Raw genomic sequence first — 27820 nt, forward strand, 5'->3', positions numbered from 1 at the left:
CACACAACTGTTCATGGGCTGAAAAGGCTTTTGGAGCAATAAAAACTTAAAACTGCCATAACTCAAAAATGCAATAAGATAAGTTCAAACTTTAAAAGACATGTTGTGCAGATGTACAAGCCCCTCTTGCACAGAAAGTTTGGGTTAGATATCTCTTGTAGTTTCTTCAGAACACACAAATTATCTGAAAATGCTTTTGAAGCAATAGACACAAAAACAGCTATAAATCCAAAACCTAATATGATAGACTCAAACTTTAAACTATATATTGTGTAGATTTACAGGTCCTACTTGCCCAGCAAAAAGGGTTTGAATAGCTCTTGCACTTTTTTCGAAACTCACAAACAACTGTTCATGGGCTGAAAAGGCTTTTGGAGCAATAAAAACGTTAAAACTGCTATAACTCAAAAATGCAATAAGATAAGTTCAAACTTTAAAAGACATGTTGTGCAGATGTACAAGCCCCTCTTGCACAGAAAGTTTGGGTTAGATATCTCTTGTAGTTTCTTCAGAACACACAAATGATCTAAAAATGCTTTTGAAGCAATAGACACAAAAACAGCTATAAATCCAAAACCTAATATGATAGACTCCAACTTTAAACTATATATTGTGTAGATTTACAGGTCCTACTTGCCCAGCAAAAAGGGTTCGAATAGCTTTTGCACTTTTTTCGAAAACTCACAAACAACTGTTCATGGGCTGAAAAGGCTTTTGGAGCAATAAAAACTTAAAAACTGCTATAACTCAAAAATGCAATAAGATAAGTTCAAACTTTAAAAAATATGTTGTGCAGATGTACAAGCCCCTCTTGCACAGAAAGTTTGGGTTAGATATCTCTTGTAGTTTCTTCAGAACACACAAATTATCTGAAAATGCTTTTGAAGCAATAGACACAAAAACAGCTATAACTCAAAAACCTAATATGATAGACTCAAACTTTGAACTATGTATTGTGTAGATTTACAGGTCCTACTTGCCCAGCAAAAAGGGTTTGAATAGCTCTTGCACTTTTTTTCGAAACGCACACAACTGTTCATGGGCTGAAAAGGCTTTTGGAGCAATAAAAACTTAAAAACTGCTATAACTCAAAAATGCAATAAGATAAGTTCAAACTTTAAAAGACATGTTGTGCAGATGTACAAGCCCCTCTTGCACAGAAAGTTTGGGTTAGATATCTCTTGTAGTTTCTTCAGAACACACAAATTATCTAAAAATGCTTTTGAAGCAATAGACACAAAAACAGCTATAAATCCAAAACCTAATATGATAGACTCAAACTTTGAACTATGTATTGTGTAGATTTACAGGTCCTACTTGCCCAGCAAAAAGGGTTTGAATAGCTCTTGCACTTTTTTTCGAAACGCACACAACTGTTCATGGGCTGAAAAGGCTTTTGGAGCAATAAAAACTTAAAAACTGCTATAACTCAAAAATGCAATAAGATAAGTTCAAACTTTAAAAAATATGTTGTGCAGATGTACAAGCCCCTCTTGCACAGAAAGTTTGGGTTAGATATCTCTTGTAGTTTCTTCAGAACACACAAATTATCTGAAAATGCTTTTGAAGCAATAGACACAAAAACAGCTATAAATCAAAAACCTAATATGATAGACTCAAACTTTGAACTATGTATTGTGTAGATTTACAGGTCCTACTTGCCCAGCAAAAAAGGGTTTGAATAGCTCTTGCACTTTTTTTCGAAACGCACACAACTGTTCATGGGCTGAAAAGGCTTTTGGAGCAATAAAAACTTAAAAACTGCTATAACTCAAAAATGCAATAAGATAAGTTCAAACTTTAAAAGACATGTTGTGCAGATGTACAAGCCCCTCTTGCACAGAAAGTTTGGGTTAGATATCTCTTGTAGTTTCTTCAGAACACACAAATTATCTGAAAATGCTTTTGAAGCAATAGACACAAAAACAGCTATAAATCCAAACCCTAATATGATAGACTCAAACTTTAAACTATGTATTGTGTAGATTTACAGGTCCTACTTGCCCAGCAAAAAGGGTTTGAATAGCTCTTGCACTTTTTTCGAAACGCACACAACTGTTCATGGGCTGAAAAGGCTTTTGGAGCAATAAAAACGTAAAAACTGCTATAACTCAAAAATTCAATAAGATAAGTTCAAACTTTAAAAGACATGTTGTGCAGATGTACAAGCCCCTCTTGCACAGAAAGTTTGGGTTAGATATCTCTTGTAGTTTCTTCAGAACACACAAATTATCTGAAAATGTTTTTGAAGCAATAGACACAAAAACAGCTATAAATCCAAAACCTAATATGATAGACTCAAACTTTAAACTATTTATTGTGTAGATTTACAGGTCCTACTTGCCTAGCAAAAAGGGTTTGAATAGCTCTTTCACTTTTTTTCGAAACGCACACAACTGTTCATGGGCTGAAAAGGCTTTTGGAGCAATAAAAACTTAAAACTGCCATAACTCAAAAATGCAATAAGATAAGTTCAAACTTTAAAAGACATGTTCTGCAGATGTACAAGCCCCTCTTGCACAGAAAGTTTGGGTTAGATATCTCTTGTAGTTTCTTCAGAACACACAAATTATCTGAAAATGCTTTTGAAGCAATAGACACAAAAACAGCTATAAATCCAAAACCTAATATGATAGACTCAAACTTTAAACTATATATTGTGTAGATTTACAGGTCCTACTTGCCCAGCAAAAAGGGTTCGAATAGCTTTTGCACTTTTTTCGAAAACTCACAAACAACTGTTCATGGGCTGAAAAGGCTTTTGGAGCAATAAAAACTTAAAAACTGCTATAACTCAAAAATGCAATAAGATAAGTTCAAACTTTAAAAAATATGTTGTGCAGATGTACAAGCCCCTCTTGCACAGAAAGTTTGGGTTAGATATCTCTTGTAGTTTCTTCAGAAAACACAAATTATCTGAAAATGCTTTTGAAGCAATAGACACAAAAACAGCTATAAATCAAAAACCTAATATGATAGACTCAAACTTTAAACTATGTATTGTGTAGATTTACAGGTCCTACTTGCCCAGCAAAAAGGGTTTGAATAGCTCTTGCTCTTTTTTCGAAACGCACACAACTGTTCATGGGCTGAAAAGGCTTTTGGAGCAATAAAAACGTAAAAACTGCTATAACTCAAAAATTCAATAAGATAAGTTCAAACTTTAAAAGACATGTTGTGCAGATGTACAAGCCCCTCTTGCACAGAAAGTTTGGGTTAGATATCTCTTGTAGTTTCTTCAGAACACACAAAATATCTGAAAATGTTTTTGAAGCAATAGACACAAAAACAGCTATAAATCCAAAACCTAATATGATAGACTCAAACTTTAAACTATGTATTGTGTAGATTTACAGGTCCTACTTGCCTAGCAAAAAGGGTTTGAATAGCTCTTTCACTTTTTTTCGAAACGCACACAACTGTTCATGGGCTGAAAAGGCTTTTGGAGCAATAAAAACTTAAAAACTGCTATAACTCAAAAATGCAATAAGATAAGTTCAAACTTTAAAAGACATGTTCTGCAGATGTACAAGCCCCTCTTGCACAGAAAGTTTGGGTTAGATATCTCTTGTAGTTTCTTCAGAACACACAAATTATCTGAAAATGCTTTTGAAGCAATAGACACAAAAACAGCTATAAATCCAAAACCTAATATGATAGACTCAAACTTTAAACTATGTATTGTGTAGATTTACAGGTCCTACTTGCCCTGCAAAAAGGGTTTGAATAGCTCTTGCACTTTTTTCGAAACGCACACAACTGTTCATGGGCTGAAAAGGCTTTTGGAGCAATAAAAACGTAAAAACTGCTATAACTCAAAAATTCAATAAGATAAGTTCAAACTTTAAAAGACATGTTGTGCAGATGTACAAGCCCCTCTTGCACAGAAAGTTTGGGTTAGATATCTCTTGTAGTTTCTTCAGAACACACAAATTATCTGAAAATGCTTTTGAAGCAATAGACACAAAAACAGCTATAAATCCAAAACCTAATATGATAGACTCAAACTTTAAACTATATATTGTGTAGATTTACAGGTCCTACTTGCCCAGCAAAAAAGGTTTGAATAGCTCTTGCACTTTTTTCGAAACTCACAAACAACTGTTCATGGGCTGAAAAGGCTTTTGGAGCAATAAAAACGTTAAAACTGTTATAACTCAAAAATGCAATAAGATAAGTTCAAACTTTAAAAGACATGTTGTGCAGATGTACAAGCCCCTCTTGCACAGAAAGTTTGGGTTAGATATCTCTTGTAGTTTCTTCAGAACACACAAATTATCTGAAAATGCTTTTGAAGCAATAGACACAAAAACAGCTATAAATCCAAAACCTAATATGATAGACTCAAACTTTAAACTATATATTGTGTAGATTTACAGGTCCTACTTGCCCTGCAAAAAGGGTTTGAATAGCTCTTGCACTTTTTTCGAAACGCACACAACTGTTCATGGGCTGAAAAGGCTTTTGGAGCAATAAAAACGTAAAAACTGCTATAACTCAAAAATTCAATAAGATAAGTTCAAACTTTAAAATACATGTTGTGCAGATGTACAAGCCCCTCTTGCACAGAAAGTTTGGGTTAGATATCTCTTGTAGTTTCTTCAGAACACACAAATTATCTGAAAATGCTTTTGAAGCAATAGACACAAAAACAGCTATAAATCCAAAACCTAATATGATAGACTCAAACTTTAAACTATATATTGTGTAGATTTACAGGTCCTACTTGCCCAGCAAAAAGGGTTTGAATAGCTCTTGCACTTTTTTCGAAACTCACAAACAACTGTTCATGGGCTGAAAAGGCTTTTGGAGCAATAAAAACGTTAAAACTGCTATAACTCAAAAATGCAATAAGATAAGTTCAAACTTCAAAAGACATGTTGTTCAGATGTACAAGCCCCTCTTGCACAGAAAGTTTGGGTTAGATATCTCTTGTAGTTTCTTCAGAACACACAAATGATCTAAAAATGCTTTTGAAGCAATAGACACAAAAACAGCTATAAATCCAAAACCTAATATGATAGACTCCAACTTTAAACTATATATTGTGTAGATTTACAGGTCCTACTTGCCCAGCAAAAAGGGTTCGAATAGCTTTTGCACTTTTTTCGAAAACTCACAAACAACTGTTCATGGGCTGAAAAGGCTTTTGGAGCAATAAAAACTTAAAAACTGCTATAACTCAAAAATGCAATAAGATAAGTTCAAACTTTAAAAAATATGTTGTGCAGATGTACAAGCCCCTCTTGCACAGAAAGTTTGGGTTAGATATCTCTTGTAGTTTCTTCAGAACACACAAATTATCTGAAAATGCTTTTGAAGCAATAGACACAAAAACAGCTATAACTCAAAAACCTAATATGATAGACTCAAACTTTGAACTATGTATTGTGTAGATTTACAGGTCCTACTTGCCCAGCAAAAAGGGTTTGAATAGCTCTTGCACTTTTTTTCGAAACGCACACAACTGTTCATGGGCTGAAAAGACTTTTGGAGCAATAAAAACTTAAAAACTGCTATAACTCAAAAATGCAATAAGATAAGTTCAAACTTTAAAAGACATGTTGTGCAGATGTACAAGCCCCTCTTGCACAGAAAGTTTGGGTTAGATATCTCTTGTAGTTTCTTCAGAACACACAAATTATCTAAAAATGCTTTTGAAGCAATAGACACAAAAACAGCTATAAATCCAAAACCTAATATGATAGACTCAAACTTTGAACTATGTATTGTGTAGATTTACAGGTCCTACTTGCCCAGCAAAAAGGGTTTGAATAGCTCTTGCACTTTTTTTCGAAACGCACACAACTGTTCATGGGCTGAAAAGGCTTTTGGAGCAATAAAAACTTAAAAACTGCTATAACTCAAAAATGCAATAAGATAAGTTCAAACTTTAAAAAATATGTTGTGCAGATGTACAAGCCCCTCTTGCACAGAAAGTTTGGGTTAGATATCTCTTGTAGTTTCTTCAGAACACACAAATTATCTGAAAATGCTTTTGAAGCAATAGACACAAAAACAGCTATAAATCAAAAACCTAATATGATAGACTCAAACTTTGAACTATGTATTGTGTAGATTTACAGGTCCTACTTGCCCAGCAAAAAAGGGTTTGAATAGCTCTTGCACTTTTTTTCGAAACGCACACAACTGTTCATGGGCTGAAAAGGCTTTTGGAGCAATAAAAACTTAAAAACTGCTATAACTCAAAAATGCAATAAGATAAGTTCAAACTTTAAAAGACATGTTGTGCAGATGTACAAGCCCCTCTTGCACAGAAAGTTTGGGTTAGATATCTCTTGTAGTTTCTTCAGAACACACAAATTATCTGAAAATGCTTTTGAAGCAATAGACACAAAAACAGCTATAAATCCAAACCCTAATATGATAGACTCAAACTTTAAACTATGTATTGTGTAGATTTACAGGTCCTACTTGCCCAGCAAAAAGGGTTTGAATAGCTCTTGCACTTTTTTCGAAACGCACACAACTGTTCATGGGCTGAAAAGGCTTTTGGAGCAATAAAAACGTAAAAACTGCTATAACTCAAAAATTCAATAAGATAAGTTCAAACTTTAAAAGACATGTTGTGCAGATGTACAAGCCCCTCTTGCACAGAAAGTTTGGGTTAGATATCTCTTGTAGTTTCTTCAGAACACACAAATTATCTGAAAATGTTTTTGAAGCAATAGACACAAAAACAGCTATAAATCCAAAACCTAATATGATAGACTCAAACTTTAAACTATTTATTGTGTAGATTTACAGGTCCTACTTGCCTAGCAAAAAGGGTTTGAATAGCTCTTTCACTTTTTTTCGAAACGCACACAACTGTTCATGGGCTGAAAAGGCTTTTGGAGCAATAAAAACTTAAAACTGCCATAACTCAAAAATGCAATAAGATAAGTTCAAACTTTAAAAGACATGTTCTGCAGATGTACAAGCCCCTCTTGCACAGAAAGTTTGGGTTAGATATCTCTTGTAGTTTCTTCAGAACACACAAATTATCTGAAAATGCTTTTGAAGCAATAGACACAAAAACAGCTATAAATCCAAAACCTAATATGATAGACTCAAACTTTAAACTATATATTGTGTAGATTTACAGGTCCTACTTGCCCAGCAAAAAGGGTTCGAATAGCTTTTGCACTTTTTTCGAAAACTCACAAACAACTGTTCATGGGCTGAAAAGGCTTTTGGAGCAATAAAAACTTAAAAACTGCTATAACTCAAAAATGCAATAAGATAAGTTCAAACTTTAAAAAATATGTTGTGCAGATGTACAAGCCCCTCTTGCACAGAAAGTTTGGGTTAGATATCTCTTGTAGTTTCTTCAGAAAACACAAATTATCTGAAAATGCTTTTGAAGCAATAGACACAAAAACAGCTATAAATCAAAAACCTAATATGATAGACTCAAACTTTAAACTATGTATTGTGTAGATTTACAGGTCCTACTTGCCCAGCAAAAAGGGTTTGAATAGCTCTTGCTCTTTTTTCGAAACGCACACAACTGTTCATGGGCTGAAAAGGCTTTTGGAGCAATAAAAACGTAAAAACTGCTATAACTCAAAAATTCAATAAGATAAGTTCAAACTTTAAAAGACATGTTGTGCAGATGTACAAGCCCCTCTTGCACAGAAAGTTTGGGTTAGATATCTCTTGTAGTTTCTTCAGAACACACAAAATATCTGAAAATGTTTTTGAAGCAATAGACACAAAAACAGCTATAAATCCAAAACCTAATATGATAGACTCAAACTTTAAACTATGTATTGTGTAGATTTACAGGTCCTACTTGCCTAGCAAAAAGGGTTTGAATAGCTCTTTCACTTTTTTTCGAAACGCACACAACTGTTCATGGGCTGAAAAGGCTTTTGGAGCAATAAAAACTTAAAAACTGCTATAACTCAAAAATGCAATAAGATAAGTTCAAACTTTAAAAGACATGTTCTGCAGACGTACAAGCCCCTCTTGCACAGAAAGTTTGGGTTAGATATCTCTTGTAGTTTCTTCAGAACACACAAATTATCTGAAAATGCTTTTGAAGCAATAGACACAAAAACAGCTATAAATCCAAAACCTAATATGATAGACTCAAACTTTAAACTATGTATTGTGTAGATTTACAGGTCCTACTTGCCCTGCAAAAAGGGTTTGAATAGCTCTTGCACTTTTTTCGAAACGCACACAACTGTTCATGGGCTGAAAAGGCTTTTGGAGCAATAAAAACGTAAAAACTGCTATAACTCAAAAATTCAATAAGATAAGTTCAAACTTTAAAAGACATGTTGTGCAGATGTACAAGCCCCTCTTGCACAGAAAGTTTGGGTTAGATATCTCTTGTAGTTTCTTCAGAACACACAAATTATCTGAAAATGCTTTTGAAGCAATAGACACAAAAACAGCTATAAATCCAAAACCTAATATGATAGACTCAAACTTTAAACTATATATTGTGTAGATTTACAGGTCCTACTTGCCCAGCAAAAAAGGTTTGAATAGCTCTTGCACTTTTTTCGAAACTCACAAACAACTGTTCATGGGCTGAAAAGGCTTTTGGAGCAATAAAAACGTTAAAACTGTTATAACTCAAAAATGCAATAAGATAAGTTCAAACTTTAAAAGACATGTTGTGCAGATGTACAAGCCCCTCTTGCACATAAAGTTTGGGTTAGATATCTCTTGTAGTTTCTTCAGAACACACAAATGATCTGAAAATGCTTTTGAAGCAATAGACACAAAAACAGCTATAAATCCAAAACCTAATATGATAGACTCAAACTTTAAACTATATATTGTGTAGATTTACAGGTCCTACTTGCCCTGCAAAAAGGGTTTGAATAGCTCTTGCACTTTTTTCGAAACGCACACAACTGTTCATGGGCTGAAAAGGCTTTTGGAGCAATAAAAACGTAAAAACTGCTATAACTCAAAAATTCAATAAGATAAGTTCAAACTTTAAAATACATGTTGTGCAGATGTACAAGCCCCTCTTGCACAGAAAGTTTGGGTTAGATATCTCTTGTAGTTTCTTCAGAACACACAAATTATCTGAAAATGCTTTTGAAGCAATAGACACAAAAACAGCTATAAATCCAAAACCTAATATGATAGACTCAAACTTTAAACTATATATTGTGTAGATTTACAGGTCCTACTTGCCCAGCAAAAAAGGTTTGAATAGCTCTTGCACTTTTTTCGAAACTCACAAACAACTGTTCATGGGCTGAAAAGGCTTTTGGAGCAATAAAAACGTTAAAACTGTTATAACTCAAAAATGCAATAAGATAAGTTCAAACTTTAAAAGACATGTTGTGCAGATGTACAAGCCCCTCTTGCACAGAAAGTTTGGGTTAGATATCTCTTGTAGTTTCTTCAGAACACACAAATTATCTGAAAATGCTTTTGAAGCAATAGACACAAAAACAGCTATAAATCAAAAACCTAATATGATAGACTCAAACTTTAAACTATGTATTGTGTAGATTTACAGGTCCTACTTGCCCAGCAAAAAGGGTTTGAATAGCTCTTGCTCTTTTTTCGAAACGCACACAACTGTTCATGGGCTGAAAAGGCTTTTGGAGCAAAAAAAACGTAAAAACTGCTATAACTCAAAAATTCAATAAGATAAGTTCAAACTTCAAAAGACATGTTGTGCAGATGTACAAGCCCCTCTTGCACAGAAAGTTTGGGTTAGATATCTCTTGTAGTTTCTTCAGAACACACAAAATATCTGAAAATGTTTTTGAAGCAATAGACACAAAAACAGCTATAAATCCAAAACCTAATATGATAGACTCAAACTTTAAACTATGTATTGTGTAGATTTACAGGTCCTACTTGCCTAGCAAAAAGGGTTTGAATAGCTCTTTCACTTTTTTTCGAAACGCACACAACTGTTCATGGGCTGAAAAGGCTTTTGGAGCAATACAAACTTAAAAACTGCTATAACTCAAAAATGCAATAAGATAAGTTCAAACTTTAAAAAATATGTTGTGCAGATGTACAAGCCCCTCTTGCACAGAAAGTTTGGGTTAGATATCTCTTGTAGTTTCTTCAGAACACACAAATTATCTGAAAATGCTTTTGAAGCAATAGACACAAAAACAGCTATAAATCCAAAACCTAATATGATAGACTCAAACTTTAAACTATGTATTGTGTAGATTTACAGGTCCTACTTGCCCTGCAAAAAGGGTTTGAATAGCTCTTGCACTTTTTTTCGAAACGCACACAACTGTTCATGGGCTGAAAAGGCTTTTGGAGCAATAAAAACTTAAAAACTGCTATAACTCAAAAATGCAATAAGATAAGTTCAAACTTTAAAAGACATGTTGTGCAGATGTACAAACCCCTCTTGCACAGAAAGTTTGGGTTAGATATCTCTTGTAGTTTCTTCAGAACACACAAATTATCTGAAAATGTTTTTGAAGCAATAGACACAAAAACAGCTATAAATCCAAAACCTAATATGATAGACTCAAACTTTAAATTATGTATTGTGTAGATTTACAGGTCCTACTTGCCTAGCAAAAAGGGTTTGAATAGCTCTTTCACTTTTTTTCGAAACGCACACAACTGTTCATGGGCTGAAAAGGCTTTTGGAGCAATGAAAAACTTAAAACTGCCATAACTCAAAAATGCAATAAGATAAGTTCAAACTTTAAAAGACATGTTGTGCAGATGTACAAGCCCCTCTTGCACAGAAAGTTTGGGTTAGATATCTCTTGTAGTTTCTTCAGAACACACAAATTATCTGAAAATGCTTTTGAAGCAATAGACACAAAAACAGCTATAAATCCAAAACCTAATATGATAGACTCCAACTTTAAACTATATATTGTGTAGATTTACAGGTCCTACTTGCCCAGCAAAAAGGGTTCGAATAGCTTTTGCACTTTTTTCGAAAACTCACAAACAACTGTTCATGGGCTGAAAAGGCTTTTGGAGCAATAAAAACTTAAAAACTGCTATAACTCAAAAATGCAAAAAGATAAGTTCAAACTTTAAAAAATATGTTGTGCAGATGTACAAGCCCCTCTTGCACAGAAAGTTTGGGTTAGATATCTCTTGTAGTTTCTTCAGAACACACAAATTATCTGAAAATGCTTTTGAAGCAATAGACACAAAAACAGCTATAAATCAAAAACCTAATATGATAGACTCAAACTTTGAACTATGTATTGTGTAGATTTACAGGTCCTACTTGCCCAGCAAAAAGGGTTTGAATAGCTCTTGCACTTTTTTTCGAAACGCACACAACTGTTCATGGGCTGAAAAGGCTTTTGGAGCAATAAAAACTTAAAAACTGCTATAACTCAAAAATGCAATAAGATAAGTTCAAACTTTAAAAGACATGTTGTGCAGATGTACAAGCCCCTCTTGCACAGAAAGTTTGGGTTAGATATCTCTTGAAGTTTCTTCAGAACACACAAATTATCTGAAAATGCTTTTGAAGCAATAGACACAAAAACAGCTATAAATCCAAAACCTAATATGATAGACTCAAACTTTAAACTATATATTGTGTAGATTTACAGGTCCTACTTGCCCAGCAAAAAGGGTTTGAATAGCTCTTGCACTTTTTTCGAAACTCACAAACAACTGTTCATGGGCTGAAAAGGCTTTTGGAGCAATAAAAACGTTAAAACTGCTATAACTCAAAAATGCAATAAGATAAGTTCAAACTTTAAAAGACATGTTGTGCAGATGTACAAGCCCCTCTTGCACAGAAAGTTTGGGTTAGATATCTCTTGTAGTTTCTTCAGAACACACAAATTATCTGAAAATGCTTTTGAAGCAATAGACACAAAAACAGCTATAAATCCAAAACCTAATATGATAGACTCAAACTTTAAACTATATATTGTGTAGATTTACAGGTCCTACTTGCCCAGCAAAAAGGGTTTGAATAGCTCTTGCACTTTTTTTCGAAACGCACACAACTGTTCATGGGCTGAAAAGGCTTTTGGAGCAATAAAAACTTAAAAACTGCTATAACTCAAAAATGCAATAAGATAAGTTCAAACTTTAAAAGACATGTTGTGCAGATGTACAAGCCCCTCTTGCACAGAAAGTTTGGGTTAGATATCTCTTGTAGTTTCTTCAGAACACACAAATTATCTGAAAATGTTTTTGAAGCAATAGACACAAAAACAGCTATAAATCCAAAACCTAATATGATAGACTCAAACTTTAAATTATGTATTGTGTAGATTTACAGGTCCTACTTGCCTAGCAAAAAGGGTTTGAATAGCTCTTTCACTTTTTTCGAAACGCACACAACTGTTCATGGGCTGAAAAGGCTTTTGGAGCAATAAAAACTTAAAACTGCCATAACTCAAAAATGCAATAAGATAAGTTCAAACTTTAAAAGACATGTTGTGCAGATGTACAAGCCCCTCTTGCACAGAAAGTTTGGGTTAGATATCTCTTGTAGTTTCTTCAGAACACACAAATTATCTGAAAATGCTTTTGAAGCAATAGACACAAAAACAGCTATAAATCCAAAACCTAATATGATAGACTCAAACTTTAAACTATATATTGTGTAGATTTACAGGTCCTACTTGCCCAGCAAAAAGGGTTTGAATAGCTCTTGCACTTTTTTCGAAACTCACAAACAACTGTTCATGGGCTGAAAAGGCTTTTGGAGCAATAAAAACGTTAAAACTGCTATAACTCAAAAATGCAATAAGATAAGTTCAAACTTTAAAAGACATGTTGTGCAGATGTACAAGCCCCTCTTGCACAGAAAGTTTGGGTTAGATATCTCTTGTAGTTTCTTCAGAACACACAAATGATCTAAAAATGCTTTTGAAGCAATAGACACAAAAACAGCTATAAATCCAAAACCTAATATGATAGACTCCAACTTTAAACTATATATTGTGTAGATTTACAGGTCCTACTTGCCCAGCAAAAAGGGTTCGAATAGCTTTTGCACTTTTTTCGAAAACTCACAAACAACTGTTCATGGGCTGAAAAGGCTTTTGGAGCAATAAAAACTTAAAAACTGCTATAACTCAAAAATGCAATAAGATAAGTTCAAACTTTAAAAAATATGTTGTGCAGATGTACAAGCCCCTCTTGCACAGAAAGTTTGGGTTAGATATCTCTTGTAGTTTCTTCAGAACACACAAATTATCTGAAAATGCTTTTGAAGCAATAGACACAAAAACAGCTATAACTCAAAAACCTAATATGATAGACTCAAACTTTGAACTATGTATTGTGTAGATTTACAGGTCCTACTTGCCCAGCAAAAAGGGTTTGAATAGCTCTTGCACTTTTTTTCGAAACGCACACAACTGTTCATGGGCTGAAAAGGCTTTTGGAGCAATAAAAACTTAAAAACTGCTATAACTCAAAAATGCAATAAGATAAGTTCAAACTTTAAAAGACATGTTGTGCAGATGTACAAGCCCCTCTTGCACAGAAAGTTTGGGTTAGATATCTCTTGTAGTTTCTTCAGAACACACAAATTATCTAAAAATGCTTTTGAAGCAATAGACACAAAAACAGCTATAAATCCAAAACCTAATATGATAGACTCCAACTTTGAACTATATATTGTGTAGATTTACAGGTCCTACTTGCCCAGCAAAAAGGGTTCGAATAGCTTTTACACTTTTTTCGAAAACTCACAAACAACTGTTCATGGGCTGAAAAGGCTTTTGGAGCAATAAAAACTTAAAAACTGCTATAACTCAAAAATGCAATAAGATAAGTTCAAACTTTAAAAAATATGTTGTGCAGATGTACAAGCCCCTCTTGCACAGAAAGTTTGGGTTAGATATCTCTTGTAGTTTCTTCAGAACACACAAATTATCTGAAAATGCTTTTGAAGCAATAGACACAAAAACAGCTATAAATCAAAAACCTAATATGATAGACTCAAACTTTGAACTATGTATTGTGTAGATTTACAGGTCCTACTTGCCCAGCAAAAAGGGTTTGAATAGCTCTTGCACTTTTTTTCGAAACGCACACAACTGTTCATGGGCTGAAAAGGCTTTTGGAGCAATAAAAACTTAAAAACTGCTATAACTCAAAAATGCAATAAGATAAGTTCAAACTTTAAAAAATATGTTGTGCAGATGTACAAGCCCCTCTTGCACAGAAAGTTTGGGTTAGATATCTCTTGTAGTTTCTTCAGAACACACAAATTATCTGAAAATGCTTTTGAAGCAATAGACACAAAAACAGCTATAAATCAAAAACCTAATATGATAGACTCAAACTTTGAACTATGTATTGTGTAGATTTACAGGTCCTACTTGCCCAGCAAAAAAGGGTTTGAATAGCTCTTGCACTTTTTTTCGAAACGCACACAACTGTTCATGGGCTGAAAAGGCTTTTGGAGCAATAAAAACTTAAAAACTGCTATAACTCAAAAATGCAATAAGATAAGTTCAAACTTTAAAAGACATGTTGTGCAGATGTACAAGCCCCTCTTGCACAGAAAGTTTGGGTTAGATATCTCTTGTAGTTTCTTCAGAACACACAAATTATCTGAAAATGCTTTTGAAGCAATAGACACAAAAACAGCTATAAATCCAAACCCTAATATGATAGACTCAAACTTTAAACTATGTATTGTGTAGATTTACAGGTCCTACTTGCCCAGCAAAAAGGGTTTGAATAGCTCTTGCACTTTTTTCGAAACGCACACAACTGTTCATGGGCTGAAAAGGCTTTTGGAGCAATAAAAACGTAAAAACTGCTATAACTCAAAAATTCAATAAGATAAGTTCAAACTTTAAAAGACATGTTGTGCAGATGTACAAGCCCCTCTTGCACAGAAAGTTTGGGTTAGATATCTCTTGTAGTTTCTTCAGAACACACAAATTATCTGAAAATGTTTTTGAAGCAATAGACACAAAAACAGCTATAAATCCAAAACCTAATATGATAGACTCAAACTTTAAACTATTTATTGTGTAGATTTACAGGTCCTACTTGCCTAGCAAAAAGGGTTTGAATAGCTCTTGCACTTTTTTTCGAAACGCACACAACTGTTCATGGGCTGAAAAGGCTTTTGGAGCAATAAAAACTTAAAACTGCCATAACTCAAAAATGATATAAGATAAGTTCAAACTTTAAAAGACATGTTCTGCAGATGTACAAGCCCCTCTTGCACAGAAAGTTTGGGTTAGATATCTCTTGTAGTTTCTTCAGAACACACAAATTATCTGAAAATGCTTTTGAAGCAATAGACACAAAAACAGCTATAAATCCAAAACCTAATATGATAGACTCAAACTTTAAACTATATATTGTGTAGATTTACAGGTCCTACTTGCCCAGCAAAAAGGGTTTGAATAGCTCTTGCACTTTTTTCGAAACTCACAAACAACTGTTCATGGGCTGAAAAGGCTTTTGGAGCAATAAAAACGTTAAAACTGCTATAACTCAAAAATGCAATAAGATAAGTTCAAACTTTAAAAGACATGTTGTGCAGATGTACAAGCCCCTCTTGCACAGAAAGTTTGGGTTAGATATCTCTTGTAGTTTCTTCAGAACACACAAATTATCTGAAAATGCTTTTGAAGCAATAGACACAAAAACAGCTATAAATCAAAAACCTAATATGATAGACTCAAACTTTAAACTATGTATTGTGTAGATTTACAGGTCCTACTTGCCCAGCAAAAAGGGTTTGAATAGCTCTTGCTCTTTTTTCGAAACGCACACAACTGTTCATGGGCTGAAAAGGCTTTTGGAGCAATAAAAACGTAAAAACTGCTATAACTCAAAAATTCAATAAGATAAGTTCAAACTTCAAAAGACATGTTGTGCAGATGTACAAGCCCCTCTTGCACAGAAAGTTTGGGTTAGATATCTCTTGTAGTTTCTTCAGAACACACAAAATATCTGAAAATGTTTTTGAAGCAATAGACACAAAAACAGCTATAAATCCAAAACCTAATATGATAGACTCAAACTTTAAACTATGTATTGTGTAGATTTACAGGTCCTACTTGCCTAGCAAAAAGGGTTTGAATAGCTCTTTCACTTTTTTTCGAAACGCACACAACTGTTCATGGGCTGAAAAGGCTTTTGGAGCAATAAAAACTTAAAAACTGCTATAACTCAAAAATGCAATAAGATAAGTTCAAACTTTAAAAAATATGTTTTGCAGATGTACAAGCCCCTCTTGCACAGAAAGTTTGGGTTAGATATCTCTTGTAGTTTCTTCAGAACACACAAATTATCTGAAAATGCTTTTGAAGCAATAGACACAAAAACAGCTATAAATCCAAAACCTAATATGATAGACTCAAACTTTAAACTATGTATTGTGTAGATTTACAGGTCCTACTTGCCCTGCAAAAAGGGTTTGAATAGCTCTTGCACTTTTTTTCGAAACGCACACAACTGTTCATGGGCTGAAAAGGCTTTTGGAGCAATAAAAACTTAAAAACTGCTATAACTCAAAAATGCAATAAGATAAGTTCAAACTTTAAAAGACATGTTGTGCAGATGTACAAACCCCTCTTGCACAGAAAGTTTGGGTTAGATATCTCTTGTAGTTTCTTCAGAACACACAAATTATCTGAAAATGTTTTTGAAGCAATAGACACAAAAACAGCTATAAATCCAAAACCTAATATGATAGACTCAAACTTTAAATTATGTATTGTGTAGATTTACAGGTCCTACTTGCCTAGCAAAAAGGGTTTGAATAGCTCTTTCACTTTTTTTCGAAACGCACACAACTGTTCATGGGCTGAAAAGGCTTTTGGAGCAATGAAAAACTTAAAACTGCCATAACTCAAAAATGCAATAAGATAAGTTCAAACTTTAAAAGACATGTTGTGCAGATGTACAAGCCCCTCTTGCACAGAAAGTTTGGGTTAGATATCTCTTGTAGTTTCTTCAGAACACACAAATTATCTGAAAATGCTTTTGAAGCAATAGACACAAAAACAGCTATAAATCCAAAACCTAATATGATAGACTCAAACTTTAAACTATATATTGTGTAGATTTACAGGTCCTACTTGCCCAGCAAAAAGGGTTTGAATAGCTCTTGCACTTTTTTCAAAACTCACAAACAACTGTTCATGGGCTGAAAAGGCTTTTGGAGCAATAAAAACTTAAAAACTGCTATAACTCAAAAATGCAATAAGATAGGTTCAAACTTTAAAAGACATGTTGTGCAGATGTACAAGCCCCTCTTGCACAGAAAGTATGGCTTAGATATCTCTTGTAGTTTTCTTCAGAACACACAAATTATCTGAAAATGCTTTTGAAGCAATAGACACAAAAACAGCTATAAATCAAAAACCTAATATGATAGACTCAAACTTTGAACTATGTATTGTGTAGATTTACAGGTCCTACTTGCCCAGCAAAAAGGGTTTGAATAGCTCTTGCACTTTTTTTCGAAACGCACACAACTGTTCATGGGCTGAAAAGGCTTTTGGAGCAATAAAAACTTAAAAACTGCTATAACTCAAAAATGCAATAAGATAAGTTCAAACTTTAAAAGACATGTTGTGCAGATGTACAAGCCCCTCTTGCACAGAAAGTTTGGGTTAGATATCTCTTGTAGTTTCTTCAGAACACACAAATTATCTGAAAATGCTTTTGAAGCAATAGACACAAAAACAGCTATAAATCCAAAACCTAATATGATAGACTCAAACTTTAAACTATATATTGTGTAGATTTACAGGTCCTACTTGCCCAGCAAAAAGGGTTTGAATAGCTCTTGCACTTTTTTCGAAACTCACAAACAACTGTTCATGGGCTGAAAAGGCTTTTGGAGCAATAAAAACGTTAAAACTGCTATAACTCAAAAATGCAATAAGATAAGTTCAAACTTTAAAAGACATGTTGTGCAGATGTACAAGCCCCTCTTGCACAGAAAGTTTGGGTTAGATATCTCTTGTAGTTTCTTCAGAACACACAAATTATCTGAAAATGTTTTTGAAGCAATAGACACAAAAACAGCTATAAATCCAAAACCTAATATGATAGACTCAAACTTTAAACTATATATTGTGTAGATTTACAGGTCCTACTTGCCTAGCAAAAAGGGTTTGAATAGCTCTTTCACTTTTTTTCGAAACGCACACAACTGTTCATGGGCTGAAAAGGCTTTTGGAGCAATGAAAAACTTAAAACTGCCATAACTCAAAAATGCAATAAGATAAGTTCAAACTTTAAAAGACATGTTGTGCAGATGTACAAGCCCCTCTTGCACAGAAAGTTTGGGTTAGATATCTCTTGTAGTTTCTTCAGAACACACAAATTATCTGAAAATGCTTTTGAAGCAATAGACACAAAAACAGCTATAAATCCAAAACCTAATATGATAGACTCAAACTTTAAACTATATATTGTGTAGATTTACAGGTCCTACTTGCCCAGCAAAAAGGGTTTGAATAGCTCTTGCACTTTTTTCGAAACTCACAAACAACTGTTCATGGGCTGAAAAGGCTTTTGGAGCAATAAAAACGTTAAAACTGCTATAACTCAAAAATGCAATAAGATAAGTTCAAACTTTAAAAGACATGTGCAGATGTACAAGCCCCTCTTGCACAGAAAGTTTGGGTTAGATATCTCTTGTAGTTTCTTCAGAACACACAAATGATCTAAAAATGCTTTTGAAGCAATAGACACAAAAACAGCTATAAATCCAAAACCTAATATGATAGACTCCAACTTTAAACTATATATTGTGTAGATTTACAGGTCCTACTTGCCCAGCAAAAAGGGTTCGAATAGCTTTTGCACTTTTTTCGAAAACTCACAAACAACTGTTCATGGGCTGAAAAGGCTTTTGGAGCAATAAAAACTTAAAAACTGCTATAACTCAAAAATGCAATAAGATAAGTTCAAACTTTAAAAAATATGTTGTGCAGATGTACAAGCCCCTCTTGCACAGAAAGTTTGGGTTAGATATCTCTTGTAGTTTCTTCAGAACACACAAATTATCTGAAAATGCTTTTGAAGCAATAGACACAAAAACAGCTATAAATCAAAAACCTAATATGATAGACTCAAACTTTGAACTATGTATTGTGTAGATTTACAGGTCCTACTTGCCCAGCAAAAAGGGTTTGAATAGCTCTTGCACTTTTTTTCGAAACGCACACAACTGTTCATGGGCTGAAAAGGCTTTTGGAGCAATAAAAACTTAAAAACTGCTATAACTCAAAAATGCAATAAGATAAGTTCAAACTTTAAAACACATGTTGTGCAGATGTACAAGCCCCTCTTGCACAGAAAGTTTGGGTTAGATATCTCTTGTAGTTTCTTCAGAACACACAAATTATCTGAAAATGCTTTTGAAGCAATAGACACAAAAACAGCTATAAATCCAAAACCTAATATGATAGACTCAAACTTTAAACTATATATTGTGTAGATTTACAGGTCCTACTTGCCCAGCAAAAAGGGTTTGAATAGCTCTTGCACTTTTTTCGAAACTCACAAACAACTGTTCATGGGCTGAAAAGGCTTTTGGAGCAATAAAAACGTTAAAACTGCTATAACTCAAAAATGCAATAAGATAAGTTCAAACTTTAAAAGACATGTTGTGCAGATGTACAAGCCCCTCTTGCACAGAAAGTTTGGGTTAGATATCTCTTGTAGTTTCTTCAGAACACACAAATTATCTGAAAATGCTTTTGAAGCAATAGACACAAAAACAGCTATAAATCCAAAACCTAATATGATAGACTCAAACTTTAAACTATATATTGTGTAGATTTACAGGTCCTACTTGCCCAGCAAAAAGGGTTTGAATAGCTCTTGCACTTTTTTTCGAAACGCACACAACTGTTCATGGGCTGAAAAGGCTTTTGGAGCAATAAAAACTTAAAAACTGCTATAACTCAAAAATGCAATAAGATAAGTTCAAACTTTAAAAGACATGTTGTGCAGATGTACAAGCCCCTCTTGCACAGAAAGTTTGGGTTAGATATCTCTTGTAGTTTCTTCAGAACACACAAATTATCTGAAAATGCTTTTGAAGCAATAGACACAAAAACAGCTATAAATCCAAACCCTAATATGATAGACTCAAACTTTAAACTATGTATTGTGTAGATTTACAGGTCCTACTTGCCCAGCAAAAAGGGTTTGAATAGCTCTTGCACTTTTTTCGAAACGCACACAACTGTTCATGGGCTGAAAAGGCTTTTGGAGCAATAAAAACGTAAAAACTGCTATAACTCAAAAATTCAATAAGATAAGTTCAAACTTTAAAAGACATGTTGTGCAGATGTACAAGCCCCTCTTGCACAGAAAGTTTGGGTTAGATATCTCTTGTAGTTTCTTCAGAACACACAATTTATCTGAAAATGTTTTTGAAGCAATAGACACAAAAACAGCTATAAATCCAAAACCTAATATGATAGACTCAAACTTTAAACTATTTATTGTGTAGATTTACAGGTCCTACTTGCCTAGCAAAAAGGGTTTGAATAGCTCTTTCACTTTTTTTCGAAACGCACACAACTGTTCATGGGCTGAAAAGGCTTTTGGAGCAATAAAAACTTAAAACTGCCATAACTCAAAAATGCAATAAGATAAGTTCAAACTTTAAAAGACATGTTCTGCAGATGTACAAGCCCCTCTTGCACAGAAAGTTTGGGTTAGATATCTCTTGTAGTTTCTTCAGAACACACAAATTATCTGAAAATGCTTTTAAAGCAATAGACACAAAAACAGCTATAAATCCAAAACCTAATATGATAGACTCAAACTTTAAACTATATATTGTGTAGATTTACAGGTCCTACTTGCCCAGCAAAAAGGGTTTGAATAGCTCTTGCACTTTTTTCGAAACTCACAAACAACTGTTCATGGGCTGAAAAGGCTTTTGGAGCAATAAAAACGTTAAAACTGCTATAACTCAAAAATGCAATAAGATAAGTTCAAACTTTAAAAGACATGTTGTGCAGATGTACAAGCCCCTCTTGCACAGAAAGTTTGGGTTAGATATCTCTTGTAGTTTCTTCAGAACACACAAATGATCTAAAAATGCTTTTGAAGCAATAGACACAAAAACAGCTATAAATCCAAAACCTAATATGATAGACTCCAACTTTGAACTATATATTGTGTAGATTTACAGGTCCTACTTGCCCAGCAAAAAGGGTTCGAATAGCTTTTGCACTTTTTTCGAAAACTCACAAACAACTGTTCATGGGCTGAAAAGGCTTTTGGAGCAATAAAAACTTAAAAACTGCTATAACTCAAAAATGCAATAAGATAAGTTCAAACTTTAAAAGACATGTTCTGCAGATGTACAAGCCCCTCTTGCACAGAAAGTTTGGGTTAGATATCTCTTGTAGTTTCTTCAGAACACACAAATTATCTGAAAATGCTTTTGAAGCAATAGACACAAAAACAGCTATAAATCCAAAACCTAATATGATAGACTCAAACTTTAAACTATATATTGTGTAGATTTACAGGTCCTACTTGCCCAGCAAAAAAGGTTTGAATAGCTCTTGCACTTTTTTCGAAACTCACAAACAACTGTTCATGGGCTGAAAAGGCTTTTGGAGCAATAAAAACGTTAAAACTGTTATAACTCAAAAATGCAATAAGATAAGTTCAAACTTTAAAAGACATGTTGTGCAGATGTACAAGCCCCTCTTGCACAGAAAGTTTGGGTTAGATATCTCTTGTAGTTTCTTGAGAACACACAAATTATCTGAAAATGCTTTTGAAGCAATAGACACAAAAACAGCTATAAATCCAAAACCTAATATGATAGACTCAAACTTTAAACTATATATTGTGTAGATTTACAGGTCCTACTTGCCCAGCAAAAAGGGTTTGAATAGCTCTTGCACTTTTTTCGAAACTCACAAACAACTGTTCATGGGCTGAAAAGGCTTTTGGAGCAATAAAAACGTTAAAACTGCTATAACTCAAAAATGCAATAAGATAAGTTCAAACTTTAAAAAATATGTTGTGCAGATGTACAAGCCCCTCTTGCACAGAAAGTTTGGGTTAGATATCTCTTGTAGTTTCTTCAGAACACACAAATTATCTGAAAATGCTTTTGAAGCAATAGACACAAAAACAGCTATAAATCAAAAACCTAATATGATAGACTCAAACTTTAAACTATGTATTGTGTAGATTTTACAGGTCCTACTTGCCCAGCAAAAAGGGTTTGAATAGCTCTTGCTCTTTTTTCGAAACGCACACAACTGTTCATGGGCTGAAAAGGCTTTTGGAGCAATAAAAACGTAAAAACTGCTATAACTCAAAAATTCAATAAGATAAGTTCAAACTTTAAAAGACATGTTGTGCAGATGTACAAGCCCCTCTTGCACAGAAAGTTTGGGTTAGATATCTCTTGTAGTTTCTTCAGAACACACAAAATATCTGAAAATGTTTTTGAAGCAATAGACACAAAAACAGCTATAAATCCAAAACCTAATATGATAGACTCAAACTTTAAACTATGTATTGTGTAGATTTACAGGTCCTACTTGCCTAGCAAAAAGGGTTTGAATAGCTCTTTCACTTTTTTTCGAAACGCACACAACTGTTCATGGGCTGAAAAGGCTTTTGGAGCAATAAAAACTTAAAAACTGCTATAACTCAAAAATGCAATAAGATAAGTTCAAACTTTAAAAAATATGTTGTGCAGATGTACAAGCCCCTCTTGCACAGAAAGTTTGGGTTAGATATCTCTTGTAGTTTCTTCAGAACACACAAATTATCTGAAAATGCTTTTGAAGCAATAGACACAAAAACAGCTATAAATCCAAAACCTAATATGATAGACTCAAACTTTAAACTATGTATTGTGTAGATTTACAGGTCCTACTTGCCTAGCAAAAAGGGTTTGAATAGCTCTTTCACTTTTTTTCGAAACGCACACAACTGTTCATGGGCTAAAAAGGCTTTTGGGGCAATAACAACTTAAAAACTGCTATAACTCAAAAATGCAATAAGATAAGTTCAAACTTTAAAAAATATGTTGTGCAGATGTACAAGCCCCTCTTGCACAGAAAGTTTGGGTTAGATATCTCTTGTAGTTTCTTCAGAACACACAAATTATCTGAAAATGCTTTTGAAGCAATAGACACAAAAACAGCTATAAATCAAAAACCTAATATGATAGACTCAAACTTTAAACTATGTATTGTGTAGATTTACAGGTCCTACTTGCCCAGCAAAAAGGGTTTGAATAGCTCTTGCACTTTTTTTCGAAACGCACACAACTGTTCATGGGCTGAAAAGGCTTTTGGAGCAATAAAAACTTAAAAACTGCTATAACTCAAAAATGCAATAAGATAAGTTCAAACTTTAAAAGACATGTTGTGCAGATGTACAAGCCCCTCTTGCACAGAAAGTTTGGGTTAGATATCTCTTGTAGTTTCTTCAGAACACACAAATTATCTGAAAATGCTTTTGAAGCAATAGACACAAAAACAGCTATAAATCCAAAACCTAATATGATAGACTCAAACTTTAAACTATGTATTGTGTAGATTTACAGGTCCTACTTGCCCTGCAAAAAGGGTTTGAATAGCTCTTGCACTTTTTTCGAAACGCACACAACTGTTCATGGGCTGAAAAGGCTTTTGGAGCAATAAAAACGTAAAAACTGCTATAACTCAAAAATTCAATAAGATAAGTTCAAACTTTAAAATACATGTTGTGCAGATGTACAAGCCCCTCTTGCACAGAAAGTTTGGGTTAGATATCTCTTGTAGTTTCTTCAGAACACACAAATTATCTGAAAATGCTTTTGAAGCAATAGACACAAAAACAGCTATAAATCCAAAACCTAATATGATAGACTCAAACTTTAAACTATATATTGTGTAGATTTACAGGTCCTACTTGCCCAGCAAAAAAGGTTTGAATAGCTCTTGCACTTTTTTCGAAACTCACAAACAACTGTTCATGGGCTGAAAAGGCTTTTGGAGCAATAAAAACGTTAAAACTGTTATAACTCAAAAATGCAATAAGATAAGTTCAAACTTTAAAAGACATGTTGTGCAGATGTACAAGCCCCTCTTGCACAGAAAGTTTGGGTTAGATATCTCTTGTAGTTTCTTCAGAACACACAAATTATCTGAAAATGCTTTTGAAGCAATAGACACAAAAACAGCTATAAATCCAAAACCTAATATGATAGACTCAAACTTTAAACTATATATTGTGTAGATTTACAGGTCCTACTTGCCCAGCAAAAAGGGTTTGAATAGCTCTTGCACTTTTTTCGAAACTCACAAACAACTGTTCATGGGCTGAAAAGGCTTTTGGAGCAATAAAAACGTTAAAACTGCTATAACTCAAAAATGCAATAAGATAAGTTCAAACTTTAAAAGACATGTTGTGCAGATGTACAAGCCCCTCTTGCACAGAAAGTTTGGGTTAGATATCTCTTGTAGTTTCTTCAGAACACACAAATGATCTAAAAATGCTTTTGAAGCAATATACACAAAAACAGCTATAAATCCAAAACCTAATATGATAGACTCCAACTTTGAACTATATATTGTGTAGATTTACAGGTCCTACTTGCCCAGCAAAAAGGGTTCGAATAGCTTTTGCACTTTTTTCGAAAACTCACAAACAACTGTTCATGGGCTGAAAAGGCTTTTGGAGCAATAAAAACTTAAAAACTGCTATAACTCAAAAATGCAATAAGATAAGTTCAAACTTTAAAAAATATGTTGTGCAGATGTACAAGCCCCTCTTGCACAGAAAGTTTGGGTTAGATATCTCTTGTAGTTTCTTCAGAACACACAAATTATCTGAAAATGCTTTTGAAGCAATAGACACAAAAACAGCTATAAATCAAAAACCTAATATGATAGACTCAAACTTTAAACTATGTATTGTGTAGATTTACAGGTCCTACTTGCCCAGCAAAAAGGGTTTGAATAGCTCTTGCTCTTTTTTCGAAACGCACACAACTGTTCATGGGCTGAAAAGGCTTTTGGAGCAATAAAAACGTAAAAACTGCTATAACTCAAAAATTCAATAAGATAAGTTCAAACTTTAAAAGACATGTTGTGCAGATGTACAAGCCCCTCTTGCACAGAAAGTTTGGGTTAGATATCTCTTGTAGTTTCTTCAGAACACACAAATTATCTGAAAATGCTTTTGAAGCAATAGACACAAAAACAGCTATAAATCCAAAACCTAATATGATAGACTCAAACTTTAAACTATATATTGTGTAGATTTACAGGTCCTACTTGCCCAGCAAAAAGGGTTCGAATAGCTTTTGCACTTTTTTCGAAAACTCACAAACAACTGTTCATGGGCTGAAAAGGCTTTTGGAGCAATAAAAACTTAAAAACTGCTATAACTCAAAAATGCAATAAGATAAGTTCAAACTTTAAAAAATATGTTGTGCAGATGTACAAGCCCCTCTTGCACAGAAAGTTTGGGTTAGATATCTCTTGTAGTTTCTTCAGAACACACAAATTATCTGAAAATGCTTTTGAAGCAATAGACACAAAAACAGCTATAAATCAAAAACCTAATATGATAGACTCAAACTTTAAACTATGTATTGTGTAGATTTACAGGTCCTACTTGCCCAGCAAAAAGGGTTTGAATAGCTCTTGCTCTTTTTTCGAAACGCACACAACTGTTCATGGGCTGAAAAGGCTTTTGGAGCAATAAAAACGTAAAAACTGCTATAACTCAAAAATTCAATAAGATAAGTTCAAACTTTAAAAGACATGTTGTGCAGATGTACAAGCCCCTCTTGCACAGAAAGTTTGGGTTAGATATCTCTTGTAGTTTCTTCAGAACACACAAATTATCTGAAAATGCTTTTGAAGCAATAGACACAAAAACAGCTATAAATCCAAAACCTAATATGATAGACTCAAACTTTAAACTATGTATTGTGTAGATTTACAGGTCCTACTTGCCTAGCAAAAAGGGTTTGAATAGCTCTTTCACTTTTTTTTGAAACGCACACAACTGTTCATGGGCTGAAAAGGCTTTTGGAGCAATAAAAACTTAAAAACTGCTATAACTCAAAAATGCAATAAGATAAGTTCAAACTTTAAAAAATATGTTGTGCAGATGTACAAGCCCCTCTTGCACAGAAAGTTTGGGTTAGATATCTCTTGTAGTTTCTTCAGAGCACACAAATTATCTGAAAATGCTTTTGAAGCAATAGACACAAAAACAGCTATAAATCCAAAACCTAATATGATAGACTCAAACTTTAAACTATGTATTGTGTAGATTTACAGGTCCTACTTGCCCTGCAAAAAGGGTTTGAATAGCTCTTGCACTTTTTTCGAAACGCACACAACTGTTCATGGGCTGAAAAGGCTTTTGGAGCAATAAAAACTTAAAAACTGCTATAACTCAAAAATGCAATAAGATAAGTTCAAACTTTAAAAAATATGTTGTGCAGATGTACAAGCCCCTCTTGCACAGAAAGTTTGGGTTAGATATCTCTTGTAGTTTCTTCAGAACACACAAATTATCTGAAAATGCTTTTGAAGCAATAGACACAAAAACAGCTATAAATCCAAAACCTAATATGATAGACTCAAACTTTAAACTATGTATTGTGTAGATTTACAGGTCCTACTTGCCTAGCAAAAAGGGTTTGAATAGCTCTTTCACTTTTTTTCGAAACGCACACAACTGTTCATGGGCTAAAAAGGCTTTTGGGGCAATAACAACTTAAAAACTGCTATAACTCAAAAATGCAATAAGATAAGTTCAAACTTTAAAAAATATGTTGTGCAGATGTACAAGCCCCTCTTGCACAGAAAGTTTGGGTTAGATATCTCTTGTAGTTTCTTCAGAACACACAAATTATCTGAAAATGCTTTTGAAGCAATAGACACAAAAACAGCTATAAATCAAAAACCTAATATGATAGACTCAAACTTTAAACTATGTATTGTGTAGATTTACAGGTCCTACTTGCCCAGCAAAAAGGGTTTGAATAGCTCTTGCACTTTTTTTCGAAACGCACACAACTGTTCATGGGCTGAAAAGGCTTTTGGAGCAATAAAAACTTAAAAACTGCTATAACTCAAAAATGCAATAAGATAAGTTCAAACTTTAAAAGACATGTTGTGCAGATGTACAAGCCCCTCTTGCACAGAAAGTTTGGGTTAGATATCTCTTGTAGTTTCTTCAGAACACACAAATTATCTGAAAATGCTTTTGAAGCAATAGACACAAAAACAGCTATAAATCCAAAACCTAATATGATAGACTCAAACTTTAAACTATGTATTGTGTAGATTTACAGGTCCTACTTGCCCTGCAAAAAGGGTTTGAATAGCTCTTGCACTTTTTTCGAAACGCACACAACTGTTCATGGGCTGAAAAGGCTTTTGGAGCAATAAAAACGTAAAAACTGCTATAACTCAAAAATTCAATAAGATAAGTTCAAACTTTAAAATACATGTTGTGCAGATGTACAAGCCCCTCTTGCACAGAAAGTTTGGGTTAGATATCTCTTGTAGTTTCTTCAGAACACACAAATTATCTGAAAATGCTTTTGAAGCAATAGACACAAAAACAGCTATAAATCCAAAACCTAATATGATAGACTCAAACTTTAAACTATATATTGTGTAGATTTACAGGTCCTACTTGCCCAGCAAAAAGGGTTTGAATAGCTCTTGCACTTTTTTCGAAACTCACAAACAACTGTTCATGGGCTGAAAAGGCTTTTGGAGCAATAAAAACGTTAAAACTGCTATAACTCAAAAATGCAATAAGATAAGTTCAAACTTTAAAAGACATGTTGTGCAGATGTACAAGCCCCTCTTGCACAGAAAGTTTGGGTTAGATATCTCTTGTAGTTTCTTCAGAACACACAAAT

This window comes from Eucyclogobius newberryi, unplaced genomic scaffold (genome assembly GCF_026437365.1).
Source record: "Eucyclogobius newberryi isolate DKJ021-1_F unplaced genomic scaffold, fEucNew1.0.hap1 SCAF_9, whole genome shotgun sequence".
Classification (NCBI taxonomy): domain Eukaryota; kingdom Metazoa; phylum Chordata; class Actinopteri; order Gobiiformes; family Gobiidae; genus Eucyclogobius; species Eucyclogobius newberryi.